Raw genomic sequence first — 26,881 nt, forward strand, 5'->3', positions numbered from 1 at the left:
GCTTTTTAGGTTAAAAAAGCTAACTTTATGGTTGAATCGGGAATAAATGGAATTTTATCACCCCTTCAATGGTGATCAGTGTATCAGCTTTCATCAAATTTTTCAGAAATAAACTGAACGTGAACTTTAAATTCATAACACTGGAACAACAAAATATGAAGACAAAAATTGAGTTACCCTTCGTCAAGTAATTACTAGATTTTAGGGGTTTAATTAACGTTATTATTATCTTGATTTTTGTCATCCCCTAAACGTTTTACAGTTGAAATAAACTGAATGTCGATGTCTTTCAATCTTTATTCTCGCGTCAATGTGTAACGAACTTCAACCCCATTAAACGAACCGTTACCTTAATTAAATTAATTTTTAACAAGCACGTTAATGTTTTTGTGACAAATTTGAAAAATTTCGGTGACATTTGATTATGCAATTGTATTCAGATTGAGATAGAAAAACAAGATCATGGCGGAGGTTTCGTATCGCTGTACCGGAACGATGACACTACGGCCTATCGAAAATGCATGCATGACCAACTTTCAGAAACTCTCTTTCCTTCTCTCCCTCGCTCTCTGACACGGAGGCGCAACGTAGGTTTGCATTACAGGCAGGTAGTTAGGTACGATAGATGGAAAAAAGTGTTTTCTGCAGGTTAGAATACGCGCAATCTGCAGACTGCAGCGTAGACTCGGACACAGACACATCGAGCACATGCAGACATATTTCTGTATCACTGTTATTATCCGCATCCACCCAACTAACTGCAGACACGGCTGAATGCAGCGCCGAGTTAGCGAGGAGCGGTCATTATGGAGATTGAAACACCGTTCGGCAAAGTTGAGGGGTAATCAGCGAGGGGCCGAGAGGCCGGGGGAATGGAAAAACAGATAAACTCGCCTCGCATTACAAACTCTGTCTGCCTAGACCTCGCGACGTCGAGAGGACGAGAAGAATGGAGGTAGAGGAAAAATGGGGGGAAGAAAAATGGGGAGTCAAAGGCGCGGCGAGGAAAGCCTAGCCGGCGAAGGAATGGATGAACGTGTAATCTGGATACGTCTCTTCGTTATTAGCGATAACAATTACGGTCGTATTATACAAACGTACACGTGCCGAGGCAATAAAATAAGGAGGAAAGAAACGAGCCGGAAAAACGGTATTTTCGCGACACCTTTCGTCGCCGTGAAAAGGAAAGAATCTATCGGTCTGTCCGAAAAACTTTCGCGACGATCTTGAAAACGATTGAGTGAAAATTTGGAAACTCATAGAATTTAGCAGCCAAATGAAAAATTTATGAAAGAAAAATTAGAAACATATAAAACATGTATATATATAGACTGGGAAAAACATAATCGTTTATTTAGAAAAAGTAACAAGGAGGAAGAAATATACGCTTGTCGATAAGACATTGAAATTCGATTTGTTTCTGGTAAAATCGGAATTTCAAATTACACGGGACATGGCAATTTTTCATGCCCATCATTTCGTTGTAACATTATGTTTTATATCTTATCATCGAGCAGTTTTCGCGATCATCGCGGGAGTTTGTCGGACGGAACGATATTTTATAAAAACCTGTCTTTCGGATTCTAGAGGTTTGAAAACGCAAAGATTCGTTGCAATTAGAAAAAGTGATTTTCGACCGAAAGCAATATTTTTCTGATACCATCAAACATGATGAAAAGTAAAAAACTATACTAAATTTTTCTTCCACTATCACGATACCTCGGCAATTACGTTTTCCCTTCTTTTTGAATCTCGCTATTTATTTTGAAAATACGATCATGAGAATCGTCAAGTACCTATTCAGAAACTTAATTCGACGGAGATCTGATTGAAATCATAAATTGGGTTCGTTTTTCTTTTTTGTTCTTTTCTTTCCTTTTTTTATCGCAATTCACCACCGTGAAACTGGGTTGTATTTTTCTCCAACCCTTTGCACTTCGCTTCGTTCGGGGATTATTATCTTGACGAGGGAGACTGGAAAAAGTTAATTAATTAATTGATTAATTAATTGTTGAAACGATTGATGCCTTCGTTGTTTCTTTGTTTCATTGTTTCTACTTCCCGGATCAAAAATTGAGTGAATCTAATTCAGAGGGAAAACGAAAGAATCGCATCGATTTTAATATAACATGAAACCGATAAAAAAAAAAAAGGGTAAATATGCGTAAAGTTGGTGAAAGAAAAGTGTCTGCAGAGATGGGAGAGAAAACGACAAAAAAAAAAGTGGAAGGTAAATGCAAAAGCGGAATCTCGTGATTCGCCTCCCGAGTAAAAAAAAAAAAAAAAAAAACCGAGAAGACGAAATTATTCCGCAAGGGAGAGAATTTACGATACAAGCAGATATATTTTATTCCGTTCGACATATAGTGCCTAACTACTGACCCGCCGAAATTTATGTTACTCGTCCTGGTATACCGGTGAGGATCGGTGCAGAAAGAGAGTGGCAAAGTAAAAAGAGCACAGGTAGGTATGATGTGACTATCACAAGACGGGGGAATAAGTCAAGAGCGATGAGAGAAAGAAAAAAATTGAATTCGAGGGAAAGTATTAATATTTTCAGAGTACGATACGTGCGGCAAAAGACGAGGAGAGGCCAAAACGGAAACGATCCGAATGTCGCAGGACGATTATAGGGGAATATAATATGGATACATGTGACTGATATTGCCTGTGCTATAAAAATTAACGAGTTGTGTAAAAAGTGTGAAGAGTCGGTGAAAAAATATGAAAAAATAAAGAAAGAAAGAAAGAAAGAAGAGATGTAAGAAAATAAATAAACGAAGAGGGAGATTGGAGAGTTAAGTTTGGAGTTTAAAAAAAAACAGCAAAATCGAGTAAATCCTACCGGTATCCCATGGTGAAAAATAGGAAGGAGAAGGGGAAGAATGACGGGGGTAGAAAGCGGTAAGAGACGAGAGGCAGGACCATAAAGTTTTTTAAATATACATATATACATATGCACACGTCGGGAAGCCCTTGTGACACACGAGACGCTGTTGCGGCGCACGTGCTCTTTTCCTTTCCTCCTTTCCACAGTCGCTATTCCTCTCTCTCTTTTTGCTCGTGCCTTTTTTCCATTCGCTCGAAACTCAGATCCTATGGCTTTGCCAGAAATAAAATTCACCTTTTTTTTGTCTTCGTCGAGGCTTAAGCTCGGTAATCTCCAATAAGCGTGTTGGTTACTATATTACTGTATCTTGATCCGCTCTGATCTCAAAAGAAGAAGAGGAAGAAGAAGAAGATGGAATTTGGAAAGAACCCTAAAAAATTACTGCATAAAGAACAAAGGCGACACGTTTTTTAATTGAATCCAATCGTTTTTACGATTTTGGGTTATACATCTTGGGCACGAATTCGAAATTCTGTTCTTTTTTTTTTTCAAGAAGAAGGAGAAGAGCATTTTCCGAGGTTGATTATCATTTTAATGGTGTGTTAAAAAGGACTATTCTTCTGATTGATATAAAATTTAATGTTATTCGACACTCTTTTTTCAATTTAAATACGATTGAAATATCATGCCAACTGAAACCAGTAAGCAATTTTCATTAGAAGAATATTATTCAATACCAACCTGACTGAAAAACGAAGGATTTAACCGAAGATCACTGCTGTGCATCCTAACTTTTTCACTGGAAATCGGGAACTTGTCAATCTGTAAAACGTGACATAAACGTTTATTCGGTAAAGCAAAGAATGAGAAAAAGTAAGCAAAAACAACAGCAGAAATAACTTAGCAGATATCTGTGTTAAATTTACCGCTTGTACCGTGCAAAAAATTCAAACAATTATATCGACATAATGTGTGTAGATAAGAAAGAGCGTGTCAATTGAATGATCTTGAAACAAATTGCTGTATAAAATAAATTCATAAATCCTACATAGTATATTATATATAATAAACAGACGTAAATAAAAATAGAGAGGCACTAACGTGCGGCTTTGTGTACAAGAGCAACGAGCGACACGAATATCGGGTCAACGAGATAGATACACCCTGTTGCCCTGCAGAGGTCCGAAGCGATTAACTCCTCGGAGTGCGTATAAGTTGCATAGAATTGCGACGATGAAGTGAAAGCACTGATCTCTGTACCAACTGGATGGCCGACTGGCGTCCGAAGAAGCAGACGAAAGACTGTTTTATTTTATTTTTTTCATAATTTCACCGATTCCCCGCCCTTGCAATCCGAAGGTAACGGAATTTTGCATCCCTACTGTTTGTTGATCAATAAATTAGGCGATGTCAGTAACATCGTTGTGTATTGCTGTTTTCTTATAGGACTATTGAAGCGTTAGATACTTTTTGATTATGTATACTTGGTGTGTGCTTTCTGTTTAGCGTGATCGCTGACAAATTTTACCACACAGTTCTCACTCATTTTTATTTTGTTCATCAGGCGCATGCGTTCAGTATAAGTGTAAAATATGAGAATTTAAAATACGTTAAATTAAGTAAATTGAAATGAATTAATCATTTTTATTAACAGCGAGAAATTTAATAGAAAATGCAGATTTATTATCAAACTTGGTAATATGTATTTACTTTTTATACATATCATCACAGCGAAAACACGTAAAATAATGAATTTTAAATGAAAAAATACAATAAAAGTAAGAGAATAGTACGGATTAAGTCATAAGCCCGAGTCTTCACGACTTGAAGTATTTAAAAAAAAAAAAATTCAACCGTCTAAATTACTTCCATTGGATCTGAAAGTGTGTCCGCGTATTAACTAGGTATACAATATACACGAGAAAATGGTATAAATAAATGATCGGCAGATGTTGGCACAGAAATTTAATCCCCCCCCGACTTAACGACGTCGATAATTCAATATTTTCCATCGACTTTAACAAATATCTATATCCCCGTAAGAGAAAATATCGACGTATAACAACCATCCCTACTTCCGTATGCCGGAAGTATAGGATTCAATCGTCAAGTTAGTACAGAGATCGGTGAGCGAAAAAGTAGGTACGTAGGTAGTTGTTGTTAGTACGCGCAGCAGAGCATTTGTACCACACGTACGAGGGTTAAACGATAATGAGACCGAGGAAGTGAACGCGATACGCACAATTGCGTCTTCGAGAAATACTCATCGGCATTATACACTATATACGATCCGGGATCGCCGAACTCGGAACTCGACACGCAGACTCGGCAGACGGCGTGTCTACGTCGCGTTGAGATAGGAGAGTGGCATAGGGCTATCATCCGCGGCTACGGGGGTTGGGACCTTTATACTCCAAGGCCTTCCGAGGGTCGCGGGCCGGCGAGAAGGTCCTGAGGTCCCCGATTACGGACCACCGACTGTACCGGCCGCGACCTCGCCCAACGATCCCGATTCCACACCCGCTGTCGGCTAACGCGGCGACGAATATCAATGATCTCGTTAAATCTACCGCGATTTATATGAAAAAATTGCACGCCGAGAGGGGGCGGAAGATTTTGCCGCTCGACTACACGCCTCACGGGAGCTACAAATGGCACTGCGCATTTTTTCTTTCTTGTTTTTTCTCGCTGTCTCTGTACGGCGAAGAGAGAACGGTGTAATAGATTCTTTATAATTCTTTGTTTTTTGTACAAGAATCGTAGCGAAAAAATATTGACACCTCAAAAAACATATTTTCACCGTGGCATCCCCTAAAAAGTTTGTTTAGGTCGAAAGAAAGATTCTTCCAAAAGATTAGCGGTCTTGGATTTTTTTTTTTTTTTTTTTGTGTTGTTTTTTATCGATTGAGTAGGTACATCAATCACGATATCACTTTACGTCACAAAAACCTACACTCGTAATATTAAGTTTCCAGTTGTATGTTTGAGAAGTGTATCTGACGACTTTTGCATTATTAATTCAATCTCATAAAATGGTTATTTATTTTTAATTGATAAAATTTAATATGAACTTTTAATTTAGAACGATAAGATTCCCGTTCGATATATTGTTATGTTACGGGTCGTGATTTTTGGGTTGAATATAAATTTCGCGAAAGACATAATAATTGAAGTGCTACGACGTGAGAAAAAAGTGAGAAATCAAACGAGCGTGATCTTCCACAATGAATCAAGTACATATCTAATAATCGAATTAACAAATCCCTGATCTCTTCGTTATAGATTCTCAGAGAAGACCATTTTTTCATTTTGTTAATTCAATTGATCATGTTCATGAAAAGAAGCAAAGTCTGTAAATAGTAAATTAAAAAAATACGCGCAGAGTTATCCATAAAACAACATAAGAGTTGAAACACATAAGGATCCTCGTGTATCGCCGTGGTTCCAAAGAATCATTTAAATCAAACAGTCGACGATATTCATGAAACGATGGGACATATTGAGATTCAGTAGGTATAAAGAGGCTTATACGATACATACGTATACAGTTGGAGTAAATAAGTAACCTCAAGTATCTCCTCCTAAGTAATCTCATGGATAATATACAGAACCGTGATGCACACAGCATCCGGAGCCAAGTCTTGATCGTCCTCGTAGTCGTCCAAGTGACAAACCACGGTGGTATGTATTTATCGAAAGCGATGGGACCGGGTCCGAAGTCTGTCTTATTGTTGGAACGTAAAAGAATGCGGCAAGGGAGAGAGGGTGGTTACGGGGAAAAGGAAGCAGTCGAACCGAGGGTGGGCCGTCGTAGCGAGGGAAGAAGAGGAAGCTCGCGGGAATCGGACGGTCCGAGGTGGATTGCGAAGGAGAAGGTTTCGCGGTGGAGCACGATCGCAACAATGTAAGTCATGCTATTTTATGGAGCGCCCTCTGACCCTCGCTACTTGTAAAGCGACTAAAGATTCAAAAATAACCATCACTGCCCACGGGGCAGCGGCTTCAGCGGCTGCTTAAGGAGCCATGATCGTTCCACGTTGCATGCGAGCATAGGACCTAAAAATAGCGATGCTAGGCCGTCGAGTCGAGTCGAGTCGAGTCGAGTAGGTAGGTAGGCATAAGGTATAACCGAATAATTTGCATAATTCATTTCGGCCTATTGGTCAAAGTATGTATACCCATGTCACATAAAGAAGGAATATGAGATGGGGCGATGAGAACAAAAGCGACGAGGAAAATATAACGGATATGGTACCAATGGAGCACAGAAACTGGGGATGTGAGGAAAAGTTTTCGTCTCTGTATCTACCTACTCCTCGGTAAAAGCGTTCGAACACTTTGATCGCGGAGTGTTAACAATAGGCTCATTATCTCGACGCGGTGCAGTTTGCGCGTTGACATAGCGAAGAAACGAAGCTGCGATTCAAAGCGTATCTATCAGCCGGCTGTCAATACCCGGCGGACTCCAACGATAGCTTCGAATCGTTCGAATCGCATATGAATATTGCCGTGTCCGTACAGTCCGCCCGCATCTAACGCAGTGGGCTGTAAGGTATGATCAATCATATCTCGAAAGATGTTATAGAAATGCATGCAGGGGAGTGGGGATGGGAATGGGATGCAGGAGGCTCGGCGTTTTCCCGTTTTCCGGTCACCGTTAGAATCCGCGCAGGCACCGCGGTTCGATAGGCAGGCGTGCGTTTTAAACGTCGAATCATAAAATCGTGCAAACGTTGGCCGCTTTGCCCACGGCGTGATAAACAACAAGCCAGAGAAGTAAGTATACACCCGTGCCGGTAACTTGGGTAAGTTTGTGTTTGTTAAACTCTCCGCACCGGGCAGGTTGAGCAACCACCCGGCGTCACTATGTATGCCCACGTTTTTTCTTGGAAAGCACAGAAAAAAAGGAAATGGAAAGGATAAGAGAGAGAGAGAGAGAAAGAAAGAAAGAAACACTCAGTGAACGCGAGTCGATCGCTCGACCTCATCTCCAGTCGCGTGTTCGGATGTAAAACTTTGGGGTCTAAGGAGACCTAAGGAAGTATAGAAACCGTTCATGGGATGATGAGCGGAAGTCGCGCTACCGTATCGATCTGCGCCTCGTTATATGCCGAGGACAAGTTTAACCGCAACTTTGTTCGCCGAGCTTGGGCTATACAAAATTTAGTCCCTGGTCTACGGAGGGGTTAGGGTTACGTGTTCTGAGGGATTGAATGTCGCGCTTCGCCCTCTGCGCCAGCCAAGTACCATCCACTGCTCTCGTTAGAAAAGCCAGGTGAGCATCACAGAGATACATTGTCATAATCTGCTCCATCAGCACGCTCGAGTATCTCCTCCAAATATAATCCGCGATGTACGAGCGTGTGGTTGCACACACACGGACATCGGATCTACACAAATTGTTTTAATCTAGGATCCGTTCAGTCTACTCAGTTCAATACGTTCAAACATTAAGCTTAGATTAAATCTGATCACAAATTTAGACCAAACGGGACTTTGAAATGGTCTTGTGAGTTCTCGACAAGAAACGATGCTGACTTGTGGTTAACCCTTAACACTGGTGTCGCACCGAGGTCGTTGTAGACCTCACATCGAAAATCATTGTGTAGAAGCGCAGATATCCAGCGGAGGTGGGATAATTTAGACCCCGGTGTGCAGCGTAAGGTTTGGGTCAGGATTAAAGATTTACAGTGACAAACTGAATTTCATCAACATGGCAAGAAAGCCAGAAATTTCCTACTATGCACAGTGCTGCAGAAGAAGGCGTGCCAATTCAATTGAATTTCATGGTTGAATGTTCACGAAAGTTACGACTACGCATCGTAAAACAGCACCTCCAATCAATCGTGATTAGATAGAATATCCAGATAATCAAGTTATATGTAATAAATATAAATTGATCAAACTTGGCATCGACGGTCAGTTAGTAGTTTTCCAAAATACAATATCTCTTCTCAAACGTACCTTATTCACCCACCGGAAACCCGTATTTCCTGTCAAGAAGGAGGGAGGAACCATTGAGCAATTCTTGGATTGATCCAGGCACTTTTGTTCAGCGACCTTGAGTGCAGATCCGAAGCATCTATGCAACGAATTCTCCGAGGTTTTGGTAAGGGGATACTATGATTAGCCATCCAGTCTCTATCCGAGAGTGATCTATGCCTGCATACGGCATTCCTCCGGTGGAGGAAGAAATCGGGCAGCAGGAGGAGCAGCCTGTCCCGTCATTTTCCATCGGCGAGTGGTTGCACACAAGCACGTGCTCTCCGGTATCGAGAACGGTGATACCTGTCGTTGGATGGGAGACGCTCGGAGCAGAACGACAACAACGAGGGCGGTGTTTAGCCGATAATACCGGACCACGAAGCGGAATCTAACAGCGTGTGCTGTCCGAGGGATTAATGAAATAGCTGGGTGTATAATCTGCGCCGGTGACACGTACCGAGGTAATCATTGGTCTCTCCGAGGCGCGTAGTATACCTACGCCTGTATCGCGTTCGATCGTGTGGCGCTCCGGGGCATCAGCCTCTCGCTCATCTGCGTCATCTCCTCTAGCCGTCTTTTTTCTCCTCCCATAACAATTTTTGTATGTGTGTTCATGCGCCCGGAAGATGACAGAGCCGGAGCCTTCGCCGTCCTGGAACATCGATGTGGGTAGACCTTGCCGGGCATCGCGCGTTAGCACCTGCAACTCTGGGTGAAGCGTAGACGGTATACGGTGTACACCTTCTTTACATACGTAAAGAGAGTGAGAGGGTGAGAGAGAAAGTTTTCTGGACACAGGAGAATTGATTGTTGACGAGTTGTATGGGCCATTGTCAAATTCCGAGAGAATAAACAAATACTATGCTGTATAGGTCGACGGTCCAGGAGCCAGATGAAACGTTGCTGTGATTATATTCCACTCCGTATGCGCGTGGATACTCGATTGTAACTCAATTCATGAGTACCAGACCACCTTGGAGTGTGTGCAGATGGTACACGGCACGGGGGAGTCGGTTACTTGACAAGCGATGATAGTCCAGCTCGGCTAGAGAGAGGAGAATATTTTCACGGATAGGTGAACAGGTGTGCAGGTGGATGAACCCAAGACGTACAACGAGGACTGCAAACAGTATTTGTCAAAAACGTTTTACTCCATCTTAGAGTAAGGAAGGCCACAGTGAACCCGCTTCTATAGTTTCACTTTTTTTTGAACATCCTTTTTTCCTCATCGAACGAACTATCGACATACATACTTGTCGTTATGCAATCGAGTAAATCTTCCAGTCACCGATCATTCCGAGTAAGATATTGCAAGGATGCTCGCACGGTGATCATAAAAGAAAGAGAGAAAGAAAGTTCCCGCTTCCCTGACTTGTGTCTATATCACGGGATGCCAGCGGTTCTTCGACTGCGGTACGTACAGGCAGTTTATTACACGACTGGGATTGGTTGTCAATTTGAAGGGGCGATGGTCATGCAACGTCGCTTACGTCTCACTCTCGCTGTACGACATTATTAGTAATGCAGAAGTAGAGAAGACCGCGGCGAGGTTGATAACGTGCACAATGGGAGTAACAGAACCATCTGACTGTCTTGCGGGAAAAGATTATCGATACAGGAGTGGGAGGGTCGAGCGTTCACGGTGATCGATCCAGGCATTAACTCGCCGAGGAATACCTTATACCACACCTACGGAGCCATAGTGCAGCTGCAGGCATGGATGGATAGGTGTATAGAAAGACGACGGCGTTATGGACCCGTGGCCGACGATCGGACGGACACTCGAGCGTGAAAGCATGACGTACGTAGTTCCGCCTTCGTCAAGCGCTAGTGCGTCGGGATGGGTGGACGGCAAGGAAGCGCCGACGAGTATGTGGGCACACCATCCATCCGACCATCCATCCACCCATCCATCCATCCATCCATCCATCCATCCGTCCGTCCGTCCGTCCGTCCGTCCGTCCGTCCGTCCGTCCGTCCACCCATCCATCCCTCTTTTCTGTTCCGCGGTCGCACTTTATCTCGATTTCCGTCGAGTGATTTCCTACCGGTGGCGTCAGGGTAGCTGCTCGAGCAGTAACAAGTTTGTCCGGCGCAGAGGAACATCGAGAGATCTGCGAAACCCTCCCGCACGAATCGACCCTCGTGTACGTGAACACATCCCTAAAACTTTCGCAGCACAGCTCGTCAGTCAACGATGCACGGCTGTTGACGGTCAATCGATCGACGTTAGCGTTTGCTAGATAATGGAACAAGGTTCAGCTGCAGGGACTTGTCGTGTATCGGACAAACGTCTAACGATCGTTGTTAGACACTCCAATAATCACACAGACTCGTAAATATCACACCCGAGCGATTTGATTATTAACTAAGACAATGTTCACCGATGAATTAATTATCGATTGATCAATACAAGTGATGAACAACCGAACGAACGTACTGGTCGTTGAATGAATAAATTATTTCTTAAGGAGATGAATGTACGACGTATGAATAAATGAATAAATAAGCATAATTGAACTCGACGTTGGTTTCGACGCCACGGTTTTCGTACATCGATCCTTGACGGCTGAAGGACTGTAGGGAATGTATCAGAGCTCCTCGCCCGGTCGGCTGTAGAACGCTAGTGGATCTCATCGAGTTTGGCACGGTTTGGCTTGGCGAAGCGATGACACGGTGCCTTGGGCAAAGTATTAAAGACCTGCTGCGGCGATCACCTTCCACCGATTGGCGTCGACCGGGACCGCTCACAGTTTTACGATCACGGAGCGCAGTGCCTTTCTCTGGTTAGTTTTATAATTGCCTCTTTAGCGTTGCTCGGGTCAGCACGAACGCGTTCTGCCCGTTCCTAGGCCCGTGCCCATCTGCCTTCCCTCGGTCACCGCCTTTCTTTTGTAAGGCCTCCACCCTCTTCTCCGTTCCTTCTTTCTTTCGGCGGCAATTCGCGATCGACTCGCGCCGTGAGACCGAACGGTATCATCGGAATATCCGTACCTACCCACCTGAACCCGCAGGAGCGTTGTGACACGGATAAGTTTTCCCAGCTCCTGCAAGGGACGAGGGATAGAAAGTTGAAGTTGGATGGGAGAAGAAGGAGAAAAGGAAGAAGTAAAAAGAGGGTGGAAATTCTCCGCAAGAATACATTTCCCGTCCCCGTGGTCAAGTAATCCAGACTCGACGGACTTGTGCGGTGGGGTGAGCATCGAGGGTGGCGAGGGGATGATAGTCCGGTCGCTTGGTCCAAGGGTGGCCGCCGGCGGGGATTGATCCGCGGTCGTCATACAGACCCGTGTGGCCGAGGCCCTCCTCTCATCTCCAGGGATATATTTTACTCGCCCTGGTCTCTACCCACTTCATTACAACCACGAATTTCACCCGACTGCCGCCCTCTCTGCTTACCTCGCATCCGCCGTTCCTCCACCCCCCCCCCCCCCCCCCCCCCCCCGCGTCACCATTTTCGCAAAGTGAAATCCAGACATCAATCTCGCTAACGACGTAGGATTAGTGCTAATTTGTCGTCACGGGGATATTGCCGAATTGGTCGAATACCTTCTCTTCGTGACCTTCTTGGCACCGCCTAACCTAACCTAACCTTCGGGGCCAGGATTGGAACGAACGAATGAAATACAAATCCACTCGCTTCCAATCCACCGGGGAATTCCTCGGATCAGTAAACCACTTGCCGTATTGGACTCGAGAGGATGATGAGGTAAAAAAGGAGAAGAAAAATCGGGGTTGTCGGTCCGATCAACAGTGACCTCCTGCTGTAATAACTTATCGATAAATTACATGTACAACGGATTAATCAGTCTTGGTTGTGATCAAAATTATACATACCGGAAGCGATTGGAGTGAGAATGTTCACTTTGATCAGCGTACGAGGCTTTTCTCCGGATACCGATATGCCACGTGTTAATTGGGCTGAGGCTTAGAGGGGACGTTTTATTATTGCGGCAAGTCTGTAAATACGAAAGACTTTGGACCAAGAGGTTGCCCCGGCAGGTTGGCGAACTTCTCTGATGTTTTTACGAGTTTCGGGCCAATAAACATTGTCAAAGGACCGGTACCAGCACGAACCGAATGTCAAAGTCTACTTTTACGTCACTTCCTGGGATTGTGGCTCGTAGCATAACGATGAAATTGGTTCCTGGTAGCATGTTACACGGGCACAGGCTTTGAGCGTGCGTTTCTCGTCGAGTGCGGTAAAAAGCTTTCGCTTTTGAAGATCCGTGAAGCGAAATGAGCGGCACTGCGATGCGTGCGTAGGGGGATCGGATCACTCGTGACTCGCTACCCGCGGTCAGGTAGGTAAGAACGAGGCGTTGGAGAGTCGTTGGGCAGTGGTCATCCCAGGAGTCCATTAATTAGCGGTAATAAACTATGCCAACTATTGGATAGGCCGAGTCTTGAATAATTACAGTGGCAGTTGATTGCCTTACTAACGACCTAGTTAGCGCGTTTCGTCTTGGGATCACGGATTTGAATCCGAGGACGACGCGCGGCTCTCTTCAATCGGTGCATCATCGCTCGGACGCGAGGAGGAGAGAAAAACGAGAAGAGAGAAACTTCCATCCGGTTAATTTCAACCGCGTTTTGTTATAAACTATGCGCTGCGTCTAGCTGCGCCGGGTTGTGGCAAAGTGGTTATTCGCGTCGAGGAGGGACGGAGAGAAAGAAGAAGACAGACCATGCCTCAGCTAGACGCGAAAGGGGAGAATATGCAAACTGTGTTTTTCCAAGACCGAAGCGCCGTGGCTAAGAAACGGCGAGGGGCCAACGAGATTGACGAGGAACCGGGAATCGAGGGATACTTGGAATCAGTTTACGAGCTTCGTTAAAATATTATTACCGCGTAACTTCTTGGTGACACGCGGTGCGCCGCGACGGCTATGTGCTATGATAAATAATCGCTTCTTAATTGCGGAATAATTGCGGAATAATTTCCAAAATTCACCTCTCCCTTATTCCTCAACGTCACCGTCTGTCTCTCGCATTACGCCCCGCTGTTCAACCTTGTTTATCCTAAAATTGAACCTGCCGAATGTCAAGACTCAGACCTGCGGGCAAATCGCTCGTTTAATTGCGTAAAATTTTCGCCTCCGCGTTACAGGAGTAGGTACAGTATTTTTCCCGCAGTTGGATCAGGCAGCGATAAAATTCTCTCCCCGTATCCGCCTCGCGCGAGAGACACTTCTGCTCCTCCGGCCACTTGCAGTCAAGGAAGAAGAGCTGATCGTGAGTGAGAAGCGATCCGGGGGCTGCCGAGTGTCGGGTGTCGAGTGTCGGGACATTGGAGGAGCGGTCGCGGCGTCTAGTGGCTCTTTGCGACACGGATAACGCGCGGAGAGGATCTCTGACGATGTGGGGAATGAGAGCGGGATGGAAAGAAGGAAAGAAATAAAGGAGCTAGATCTGGACCAGGAAGCTCCGCTGCGAGGAACGCTGCAGGAGGACGAGAAAGAGAAATAGAGCGAGCGAGAGGGAGGGAGGGAGAAAGCTGGACCGGGTACAAACGGGACCGCGCTATCTCCAGCAGGCGCTTTAATGCGTTTAACCCGGGAGAGATAGTGGACAATTTATTGGCCTCTATTTTAGGCAAGTTTAGACCAAGCCACTCAATAGTTCCGACCGCAACAAAGCGCGCTCATCCCGTTTCACAAACGCAGGTCTGCAGACCCGCTGCTTGAGCCGAGAAACGAACTGCTGCACCCGGTCGGCTGCAGTGTCCCTACCGACTTCGCCATTCACAATCTTTCGCCTACTCTCATAACCGCGCAACCACGAAACCCAAGTTTTATGGCTCTCGTTTCTCAAAGTTTATCGCGTATTTGTTCACTGATTTATATTCCTCTCTAAACCCATTCTAGAAGAGAGCGAGAGAGAGGGAGGGAGAGAGAAAGAGCGAATAAGAGGTTTGATGGGACTGTAACTGAGAGGTGTTTTAACCTGAAAAACACGTGACAGTATCCGAAAGATTATCGATTATAACTTCATCTTCTGAATTCTTTTTTTGCGAATATCTGCAACCTGTTACTTGTAAAATTTGATACAGAGCATTAGAGATTTGAAAAGAAACGCTTTAGAGAGGCCCCTCGATTCTTGACCCTAAAAACTCGGTGTCGGCTGTAAGTGGCAACAGATGTTTTTTAGGATCAGGTCAAGTCAGACCTAAGCCAGCCGTGATTCTGGCCGCGTGTGTGAGCCATCTCTCAGTTTGAACGTCTCCTCCTCCTCCTTTTCCTCCTCCTCCTCCTTCTCCTCCTCTCTCACTCTCTCGAGTCTCTTCCTCTTTCCTTCCCTTTCTCGCAAGGATTTACTGGCTGATGATAACGCGGCTGAAACACGTGCAAGCAAGCAGCCCAGAGCAGGTTTCCTCGGAACTGGAAACTGGAAACTAGAAACTGGAAACTGGAGATCGGACTCCTTCCCGTGTAATATCTCACGCGCAGGTTTGCTCGTGTTACACATACACCGTGCCATTACTCCGTCCATCGAGATGCGCACTGTGTGTTTCACGATCGAAAAAACTTCCTCGAACTCTTTTCACAGAGCAGAAAAACCGTGACGTATATTAGTGGGGGGGGGGGGGGGGGGGCAGATACGGAGAGTGTGGGATAACGAGCTACTGGAAGTTGATACTAATTGCGACCACTGAGGGGAAAGCTAGCGTCGTCTAGCATTGAAGTGAGCCTGGTTATTAGCTGCATCCTGGTCACCGCGACACCTGACGATTACCGAGGAGCGACAATCGGTTGGCACATCTCTGGAGGGATCGCGAGTCGGGGTCAAAGCTGTTGATGAACAAACGAGCGGCTGGCTATGCTAATTCACAAATTACGCATCGCGATACGACTGTATTAGCCGAGCAATGCTTGTAATAGGCACACTAGCGCACTATGACCCGGTCGTAAAAATCACAAATTATCGTCGCATCCTGGCGTCGTTGCACGCAGCTGCATGCAAATCTTCCCACACCCTGAACCAAACCCATATCTGATGCACCGAGCTTCATATTCGACTGCGGAACACCTTCGAAAGCACGAGACAAACATTCGCTTTGCATACGCGCACCCGGTTCGATTAGCCCACCCTCGATTTCCTGCGACGTATATAACCTTGAAAGCTTCGTAAATATCAGCTAATTTCGGAATTTGCCATCCTCGCTTAGTCAGTGCAGGCTGCGACCCATCGATACCATCATTTTGAGTCGTGCCTAAGTCACACGAGCTGGCAACGAGAGCCAGTGTTTATGCCAGCGTCTTATCTGTAGGTACTGCGATTCACGAGCAGACGGGTAAAAAATGTGCCATTTGGTAGTCCATAAACGTAGTGTTCCAGTAGCGCATCGTTCATTTATGCAAACACGAAATGAAAACGTTCCATTGCGTGAGAAAAGAAATAACGATGTACGACGAATCTGGACCACCTTATCGACACTCAAATACTTGTAATACGTACACGCCAGCGTTGGCAATTCGAGATTGTCGATAAGCAGCCAACCCGATACCCTTGATCGTGGAATCCCTGGAGGCGGTTTGTCCGCGCGTTTATACCGCATATCCCCAATTCCGTGCCGCGCCATTTCCCCATTCCTCATTCATGGGCCGAGCTAACAATGGATCACCACGTGCTGCGTCTCGTGTTGCGCAAAAAACCCCGAACAAATACCAACCACTAGCCTCTCCCTCGTCGAAAGGTAACAAACCGGTGATGATGTCGGTAGGGTTGGTTGGCTGGAGGATGGATCGATCCTTGCCGTTGTGTGGCACTGTGTATAGCCGCTGCGGATACCGCGGGTCCAGATCATCGCACTGTCCCATTGTACCATTCTGATCACCGGAGACGCTCGTGCAGAGGACAAAAAACGAATAGATCAATTCGGCTACGAGTTCTCGACACGGGTATTAACCACGCCTCTGCACTTGGACTGGTTAAGTAAACGGAATTTCGAATCCCACGAACTTGGGTAAAGAATGCGGTAGAGTATCGGACTGGGGCGGGAGGAGGTCTTTCGAGAGTTTATATTGTTTTTTGCAAGGACATCATCCAGTCAACAGAACAACGTTACGTACAATAGCCAAACCACAACGCGGTTCGGGTTGTGGTCGTTACTGCTAATAAAACACATTCTTGTCACGTGACCCGCGCTGATTAAAATGTTAATCAGAGGTTTTTTTTCTTCTTCATCCGATGCCTTTTCAATGGAGAGCTCGAAGCTTTGTTGGTGAATAGGAACGACCCCATCGGTCCTGCTCGTTCGAGAACCAGGCCTCGATGGAACCTGGCCGGGCCCATACTCGTCTCGGGTTACTTCGCGGATTAATTATGGGGTAGATCAAAAGAGCATGCGACCACAAAGCGGACGTGTACGGGGTGTCTCGGTACGAATTGATTTATTTGGTCCGAGCCGGTTCAACTGGGAAACAGAGGCACCTTTTAACCGCTCGCTTCTGATTCTATCCACGCACTTTGACCGCGCATTTGTCGTCGGGAGGTGACGATAACGCTGCAACGTACATACATTGACAAATTCTTCGGTTTTTCTATTCGGTCATTATTGTGTATCCATCCGGCGAATTCGTACACTCGCAATTTCGCTGCAGTGAATTCAGCGCTCTTGTAGTCGGCCTTATCAGCTTCGCTTCAAGACTCGAGCGATTGTCCTTGACTCCTGGGGTTATCACGGGGCCAAAAGGTCCGATCCGAACACGGTAGTGGGGCAAAAAATGCTTTTCAAATATGTCCGCCGGCGGCAATCGATGACGCGATGGGACAGTCCGAACGATTATGTCATCGCCGTTGTAAAGCGTACTCGATTAAAAATCGTGGATTTCAGTTTCTGGTGTTGGAAAACAGCTTATAATTTTCAAAAAGGTATCACGATCAGTACATGCTCCGTTACCACAGTCGGGCACAGGTGCAGAATCAAGTTTTCCGGCCAAGGCTGGTTATTAATTATACTCGCGATGCGTTATAATTAGGCAACTCGGTGATCGGATAGGCGAATAGGGTGGTTGATATCCATCTAGATACCCGCAACGGTCCCCTAGGCAGTAATTAATTAATCTCTACGACGTAATATGCATAGGTATAATGCCGCGAGAGATCTGATCGGTGCGTTATAGGCGAGTCTAAACTGTCTTGGTTCAAAGACGTGACGCCGTCTGCGGTGAACGAAAAAATCGCGGGGATCCAAAAAACGGACCGGTCCATGTTGGCTCTCGTTTCATCGAGTTTCACAGCGAGTTAAGAAATAAATGGATCGTAGGACCGTGTTGAAAATCTAGCAACGTCTGCGACCGGCGTCTTCTTCTTGGGTTCAGGACCGCGACGCAGAAGTGTGAATTGGCAATTCCGTGGCCACTTAGCGGCGGGCCAATCCGGGCGTTGATTAGTAATATTGTGGCCTGATGAACCGAGGGGGGCCCTAGTAACTCGTAGGCGAGTGAGAGATGAGCCCGTAACCTCGTTAACGCTCCGGGCAACGACTACCCCAACTATGACTATAACAGCCCAGCGCCATCAGCGCCCGCCAGGAGATCAGGATATCATTGAATTAATAATAACCACTTTCTCCAGTCGACTCGAGGCAACTTAGTGCCTAAGTGAATACCTTGCCGTCCAGTGCCCGAAAATAACTTCATCTTTGCTGCGGAGTCTGGTAAGACGGGATAAAGTCGATTGAAACACGTCCAAAAAGCATCGTTCACTGCAGACAAAAGTTGCACTGAAGCTTTAAGACCGAACTGCAATCCGGAATTTATTGTCACGCGAACAGACGTGTTGTACTGACCTTCCCAGGCTCAGAGAACTTCGAGCAGTGGATCGGCTACATTTCTTGACTATCCAAGAAATAAGAGGGAAACATCTCAGAGAGACACGGAAATGAGTGACGGACATCCCGTCAATATTTCCAAGAATAGAATTGGATTACCTTGAAAAAGACGTCGTGAAGTTAGGGGAATTCCCGTGGGAATACAACAATGGGGTACCGCATACTCGTAGTTGTCGTGTTCCATTTGTTACTTTCTTTGGCCAGTCTAGTTGAGACCAGTGCGAAGTTCGTGACAACGGTCTTCATGGGTGTCAGTCGTGGTCGCGGCCACAGCGTGGATCTTCATGGTCTGGCGCAGATAGTATTTATTTTTAAGAGCTTCGATCAACGCGAAGTGTATACCGATGATGATGATGATGATATTTCGTTTCTGATCTTGTCGCAACGGATTTATATAGGGGGGGGGGGGGGGGGGGGGGATGGTATTATTATCATTATTGTTGTTGCTATTATTATTTGCGCAGGCGATTACTTCAAGTTATCTCGCTTCGGATACCGAATGCAAAAATATAAAAACATAAATAATACCGAAGATAACCATTTTTCAATACCCACCCATGCACCGCGCACGAAATCTACAGAGACGAAAGATGCTCAACACCAGTTCGACCATGTCTCGTAATACACTTTGTGAGATAAATCTGTGTTTTCAAGAACTTACTTGTTATATTTTCGTGTCATATTATTATCACGGCTTCGTGATATTTCATCATACTCTGTAGCCGGCGTCAGCTTTACTCCCGAGCTTAAGGTCCACTGGAGAGTAGATAAGGCTTATCGCTCCAGTCGATATTCATTTTGTTGCCTAATTTGCGTATCATTCGAAACGAAGAATTCTCATGTCGCATTTGTGTCTTGATGTTTATTTTGTTCATCCTCATCTTCTTGAACCAAGCATTTAGAAATGTCACGTTCCTACCGGCAGCTCGCAAGGGTTTCAAGTTCCGTGTTATGGTTTACATACCGGGTAGCGTAATATCCCGCATTGGTAAAAGCATCGTTATACTCGTAGGTAGGTGAACGCGTAACAGGAGAACGGGCGTTTCCGTACCAGGCAACTCTTTCAATCCCCGCATATTGCAGAATGTGCAGAAGGGCGCAGTGGTCGCGTGCATGCCGCATGTGTCCCGTTCTGAACAGAGACTGAAAGGCGAGTGTTGGATCAGAGAATAATGATACCATCCACCGTGGAGTAATGACTACGTGTGGATGAATTGGGTGGGTTGGGGGTGGCACAAAGGGTAGGGGGGAGGAGGGGGAGGTGCTCGTTTTAAAAGCGGCGTAAGGGTTGAGGCTGCGGCTGTGGTTCGTGATTGCGACGTGGCCTCTCTCGCTCTCACTCTCTCTCATTCTCTCTTTTCGCGTAGTTGGTGGTTTACGCGGCGACTAGAAGGGACTCTGTGCGGCTTCGGGGGCGAGCCGCGACAATGCTCTAATCAAATGTCATGAATCAGCGGCGCCGTTATACGTGCATCTGCGGTATGAATTTATAAATATGCCTTGGGGCCTTCGTTCTATCAGCGGCCTCGCCACGTCGTCATCTCGGTCGCGCTTCTTCGACGAGGAATCGTGAATTAGGACAAGCATTATACCCGGCCTGCAGCGAGGCAAGTGAATCGCCCCTTGAATTTATTACCCGAGCCATCGTCAATGTCATAACTCAATTTTCTAGACTTCCTGCTGCTGCACAGCGATGCCCGTTCGAAATTCGTAGGTACGGTCTTGTGCGTCAAATACTTTTTCATTCGCGTTATTGTACACGATCGAAAATCGTTTCGTCATCATTGATCCTTGCACTGGTTATAATTAAGGACTTATCGACATGCAAGTCTCGATGCTTTCGTTATGACATACCGACTGCGAGTCAGACGTATATGCGTAAGTTTATACTTGGAGATGTGTTAATCTGTCGCCGCGATAACGACCGCCGGCCGCGCGGCTTCTGATATACTTATTCGTTTCAAAGTCAGCCGCGACAACTGTGAAACTTAAAAGTAACAAACAGTGTCTCGAAATTCCCGGGAGACAAAAAGTCGTTTCAGGAATATTTTTCTGCGGACTTTAAATCTTACTAAACGTTTCAGGACTTTTGCAATCGTTGATAAAACATTGATGAAGATCACGGTATCGTCTATGCGTATAGCCTATGGAACAATTTTCAAGCTACCATTATGAGAACGCTTGTTTTTACTCCTTGAACACAACTATGTGCATCTACAACGATATTGACGAAGAGTTTCCAAAGAACTCTATCCTCGAGGTGACTATTTTCACTGGTTACGGTGTCGGTCGAACATCACCTGGACCATGGCGTTGACGAAGAGGTAGTTCAGGTGAAACTTATGTCCTCGGATAAAAGAGTCCGAGTGAAATTGACGTTAGTTCAGTGACGTGTCTCAATCACTTGTCATGTTCTGTGCAAATCTGCCACCATCATGAACATGAACGTCAAGCGAATAGTTTGATCAAAAATATATAACAAGCAGCACGGTATTAAAGTCGGTAAAAAACCTTAGCACGTGGGAAGCAGAGGACGACGAGGACCGCTAACGATTTCTCCGAAGTAAAATCTATCGTCAAGATTTACAGCGTCGATTCTCTCCGCAGCTTGGCTCTGGAACCTCTCCTTGGGCCTTTCTTCGCCCCCGCCCTTAGCTTCGCATTGTCCGAAGGCAGGCCGTGTCTTCTAATGACTGCTTATTAATACCGGACACACCCACCTCTGGCACCTCTCCGCGCTAATGTATTTACGGCTCGTCATTTGTTTGTCGATTATGGTTTTGTGCCGCGCTAAAGCGAGACGCCACACAGAGGATGAGAGGCATCGGGGCTCAGACGGCAGCACCATCCTCAGCAATGAACCGAGAATTACTGCGATGGCCCGGGTCCGTCTGCCCCCTCTTTTTCTTTTCAGCCGTACAGTCTCGCCGACGGTGTGACGTGCAACAAAAAGGATCCGAGCCACAGTTCCGTGTCAACGACTTGACCGTGTCAAAGCAAATTGATTCGTGTGTCAGGCCAACTGATGGAAGCCAACCTTTTCTTTTTATCTATAAACCAGCTCTTTCTCATTTCTTATGCTTCTCTTTTTCCACCGCTATTCGTGGCGAATTGGAATAGAGCCTGAGAACTCTCGATATTTAGCAAGTCCTCCATCCTTTCCTATCACACATACAAGCTACAGACATCAGTGGACCAGTCTGAACATAGTTATTTCTAATACTTGCAACTCGACAGCATCTCATTATTTTTTCTCACATCATTTCGAGCATCTCGTCGGTGATCGACGTCACGAATTCTTTCCGGTTATCCTCTGGATCATGAAGACTCAATGAACGATTTTCCAGCAGTAGAAGTAGAAAAAGAAGAAGAAGAAGAAGAGTGCAGCACGTTGGGTTGCACTTCGGTCAGACCATGCCGAAAATCCAGTGTCACAGTTTTCCGAAGTACAAATTACCTGGAATACTGAAATCAACCACAAAACTGGCCCAATAAATGCAAAGGGTCCAAACCTTGGTGGGTTTCCTGCGAGGGCGACTTCGGGCGGATGACCCGTAGCGACTGGGTCGACGGGGGGTAACCAGAGCACTGCGGGAGGGCGTGAAATCGTTGTTGAATTCGTCGTAACTGGAATAGACGTTGCGGAAAGCAGACACTGACTAATTTCCACTTTAGAGGGAAAACAAGAATGGTGTTCGGGGATTATTGTTCGCTGGTCGTGTTTGCAGGTTGGGTCAGAGGGCTTTCGTTTTTAAATAACGAAAATTTCTCGCCTCGGCTTTCACTCTCGCGCCCTTTTCACTCACGGTGCACAAAACCACACCGGATTTCTCTCGTTACGGTTCCTTTTTTCCTTATCTCCTTATCTCGCGCTCCTTGACTCTTGCGCCTGATGTTACGCCGTGGTTTCAGCGATTTGCTATATTCCCTTCCATCCTCGCGGGATGTATGGACTGGGAATTCAATTGCCCTACGGGATCATCCGCAGCCCTCCGGTCTGGGCTGTCCGCTCGATAATACATGGGTAGTATACCTGTCTATTGTTCGGATCGACCGTTGCAAGTGACTCTCTCCCTCTGGACTAACTTTCGAAATTAATTATCCAGATGGAGATAAACGCGGCGCCCTTTCTATACTGGACGAGAATCTCTTCATCGCTCGAGATCCATCCAATTCTGCACGATATTCCCTACTGTAGTATATAATTACGGTCATCATAGTTTAGAAACATCTGATTTTTACAGGATAAATTTCGTAGGATCAAAAAATCCGGTTAGAGTTGATGGGAATCAACCTTCAAGATGTTGTTGCAAGCTCATGGATAAATCATTTTTTTGCAACATCTATAAAATGACACAATTTTAGAACAAGCTACTCGCGTGATTCTTTACACTAGAATATTCTTCATACATAGTAGCAATAAATCTCTGAAATTTTTTCTCCCGGTTTCCACAACGTCATAAAATATAATCTTCAAATTATAGTGCAAAGAGACTAAAACCAGTCAACACTGAATTCCGAGCTGAATACTTTGAACGACTGTGTGACTGAACATTTCCTCTCAACACTTACGCTGCACACTGGATTCAATACGACCCCACGATATGTTCACCGTAAAATCCACGTGAAAAACATCCAAAATAATCTGATTTGATCCAAGATGAATAATGAAATGTAGTAAAAATCATTAATACGTTCTTTTTCCAAAAATTCAACCTCACTCACTCAAACAAATACCTTTTTTCGTTCCGCAGTACCTTGACATTTTTATTCATAAATATCTGTGCTTGAGTGTTAGTCAGTTTGCAGCTCAATATATTAAAAATTCACATAATCATAATTTTATTATTCTAGTAGAATGATCGATTTCCCTATTTTTTTTTTTTTTTTTCTTATTCAAAATTTCATTTGCTAAAGATAACTAATTCGGCATAAAATATAGTCAACAATAAAAGAGTCCCAGAACTTTTACAAGATATTTGAATCGATATATCAGTTTCTACGCAATGATTTTTGATGCGCAGGAGTCTCCAACGACCCCGTTGTGACACCCAGTGTTATACGCAAGAGGTGTGCAGCGTAAGAGTTAAAAATTACCGTGCGAACGTCGCTGAAATTTTGTCACTCGGGTTTTCGAGCCAATAAAACACTCGCACACGCTCACGAGTACGAATATACGATACCATAAGTTCGAGCCGGTCGAACGTTCGGCTATTAAGCATTTTTAAATTAGGTTTTTACGTCCTCGTCAGCGTAGGAGGGTTATAGGAAAAGGACGAGCAAAGTGAGGCAGAGGTAGGAAGGAAGGAAGGAAGGAAGGAAGGAAGGAAGGTAGGCAGACAGGCAGGCACGGGGCCAATTGGGTAGCAGCCCAGCGTCATGGGCTAGTCCGTGTAATCGAACTAAATTGGATAATGCATATTTAGAATGGGTAGAAAAAAAAAAAATGCGACCCTCCTGCTGCTGCCTCGAAAGAAGGACCCTGCTAAGGCAGTGCGGTGCGCACTTTGACGGACGCGGACCTGCCGTCCTGACTAATCCTCGTCCTGCGGCTTCGGACATGCATATATCATGTTTTTCACGGGGTCGAACGAGACATTTTTTTCCCTCCTCATTCCTCCGATGCTTCCTTCTCTATCTTTCGTCCATTTTTAACCATAGAAATTTTGCAGCCGTTGCTTTTTTATTTTATTTTACTACCTCCCATTCGATCGTCTCTATCGACTTTTGATGAGAGGATCATCTTTTCGGTCGGACTAGCGTGAGAAAAAAATAACTAAAACACATCAAGTGTTACTCTCCGTACGATGATCGTTGAAAATATTTGTCTGCAGTGCATGTATGTATCATATAATACGTACACAAGTATATGCGCCGAGTTTTATGACTATTTGACGTTGAAAACTCGAGCATGGTTTCCCTAGTTCCAGTCTTACTCATTCTTCTTCTGTTTCTCTTCTTTTCACTTTTTTTTTTCCCCAACGTCTATCCCATGGAGCACGCCGTGCGATCTTGGTTGAATATGTGTGAGTGGGTTATACGTACGAATCACTATCGGTGGTAGTCCTTACCGCTATCGTGTGTCACTCCGCCAGGAACATAAATAACTTTCGAATTCCCATAACTGCGTTAAAAATCCACGGACCGTAACTTAATTTAATGTGTTTCGGCGGGGAAGAGAGGGGGAGGGGAGGTAGAGAGAAAAAGGACGAAGAGAGTGGAACGGGGAAAAAGGGAAAGAAATGAAAAACACGAGGCGGACCAAATGCACCACCCTCGTTCAAATGACTAGAAATTACCAAATAACGACATACGAGTGCGACGGTCTCCGACGAATGAATTTACTCGGATGAATGATAATTATAAGAAATTTTTAAACAAGACGATGATGTTATTCCGAAATAAGAGAAAGAGAGTTTGACGTTTGATCGTTGATCGAGTGTCGTTCGAAAAGAGGGTGAGCTGTGGTAGAAATAACGTTTTGGTCTGGTAACGGCTATAGCGTTAAATGGAGCGATACAAAATCATAAGTAACCGCGATGAATGCTTGCAGTGACTTATCCTATACGTATACCTATACGCGCGTTATATCAGGGTTTCGAATCGTTGAAATAGCAGCAAGAAATAATACTTTAGATTTTTAGCGTGCACGGGGAGTCGATTCTTTTTTCCGTTTGTTTTCCCACAGTTCTTTTTTTTTTGTTTTGCTTCATTTTCTCGAAGGGCGGAAATTATTGCCGAGCGGTTAGCCTCGTCAATAGAAAAATAATGGAAAAATATTTCTTCAAGTGCACCCCGTAATGTGGTATATACAATATGAAACTGTTTTCCGCCGCCGCGGTTTTACGTTTTTTTATAACATAACGTTAGTCACTCCGCTCAACCCTCTTGATCTTATCTCAAAAACGCCAATGTCTGGCCTCCGAACGGAGATGCGATATCAATACCGTTAACACGCTCCTCATTAACGATGATTTAACGATGTCATAACGACGGCTCAAGAAGATGAAATGCACATTTGTATCCTGCGTTCACGTACCTAACCCAATATCCGCGTGAAGTGGTGTGATCTGATAAACCCTCATAAATAACCTCGAGTATATATCGAGTTTATATCTCGTGCTACGCGTTGCATCCCCTTAGCCCACTTCAAGTCAAATTACACAGCGACGATTGAGTTATCATCCCGTTTTACGATCGCAGACCGATCATCGGTCATAATCTGACCCGAGTGTACTCAGACAAGATCACGACCAGACCAACCACAGTTGATTGACTAATCCGCGCTACCCTTGTCACTTGTTTTTTGAATCATTCATTTTTTTACGATCGGGACTCGAGAAGCAAGGAATGTGGATGAGTAAGTCTGATTTTAAGCAAGAACGTTTAACGTCAGGTGGGAATTCATCGTTTCAATAATCCAGTCTAGTAGATATGAGTCTTCAAACATTCTGCACGTCTTTAAAAGACTCGAAATTACAGCTTTGTTACTCGTCAGAATTGCTTCGACGGTGATTTAAAACCGAAGTTTTCGCAACGATTTCCATTGGCCAGAAGCCAAAGCGACATTTCGCATCTTTGATCGTTCACAATATTGTGCTGAATATATTCCAAATCGGTTTCCCAGTATTTTCGACAAAGAAAAATGACTATTTACGCTGCTCTTTGAACGTCGTAAAGCGAGTGTTTGAGTTTCCAGCGAGTTTCAGGCTGTTTCAAAAAAGGTCTGACCGGCACATCTCGCCTCTTGAAAACGATGACACATCGCGACTTACGAAGCCTGTCAAGAGACGGAGTTTCAAGTCACGATTAACGAGGTATAAATTATATCACGAGGTCATTTTGAGATTTGTATAAATGGTAAAATTCAAAGCAACCGAGCTACGCGCATCTCGTTCCGAGTTTATGAAGCCGTCGTTCACCCGTACGCGTAGCTACCTTACAACGAGAGCCACGTAGCTGAGAAAATCCATAAGTAAATTCCATAGACGAAGCGGTTTTCCCACATGGTGCAAATGCGGAAATAATCCGAAGAACGAATCTTGTTAGATCCGAGAAGCCCATGCAGCCCGGACCACATGCGGTCTGGTGTTGGTTTTGGTTTGACCATGCGATAAAAGGAGAGAGAGAGAAAGCAGGTACCTACGTACCTCGTTATTAACAAGCGTCGCACACCTCGGACCGAAGTTTCCCTCCACCTTTCTCTCCCTTCTTACGTTTCTTTCTCTCCC

General features: G+C 45.0%; 1 long non-coding RNA gene across 4 annotated transcripts in view; it reads right to left on the reverse strand.

Annotated features, from left to right (window-relative positions):
* Window positions 1-26,881, reverse strand: part of LOC124294769 — a 186,129-nt gene that overhangs the window by 13,677 nt on the left and 145,571 nt on the right. For 3 of the 4 annotated variants that reach the window (XR_006904703.1, XR_006904701.1, XR_006904700.1), the window contains one exon: window positions 3,572-3,652. The exons of the other annotated variant lie outside the window; for it this stretch is intronic. This is a non-coding gene — a long non-coding RNA (uncharacterized LOC124294769). The remainder of the gene's footprint in view (window positions 1-3,571; window positions 3,653-26,881) is intronic. 4 annotated transcript variants of the gene reach the window in all.

This window comes from Neodiprion lecontei, chromosome 5, assembly GCF_021901455.1.
Source record: "Neodiprion lecontei isolate iyNeoLeco1 chromosome 5, iyNeoLeco1.1, whole genome shotgun sequence".
Taxonomy (NCBI): Eukaryota; Metazoa; Arthropoda; class Insecta; order Hymenoptera; family Diprionidae; genus Neodiprion; species Neodiprion lecontei.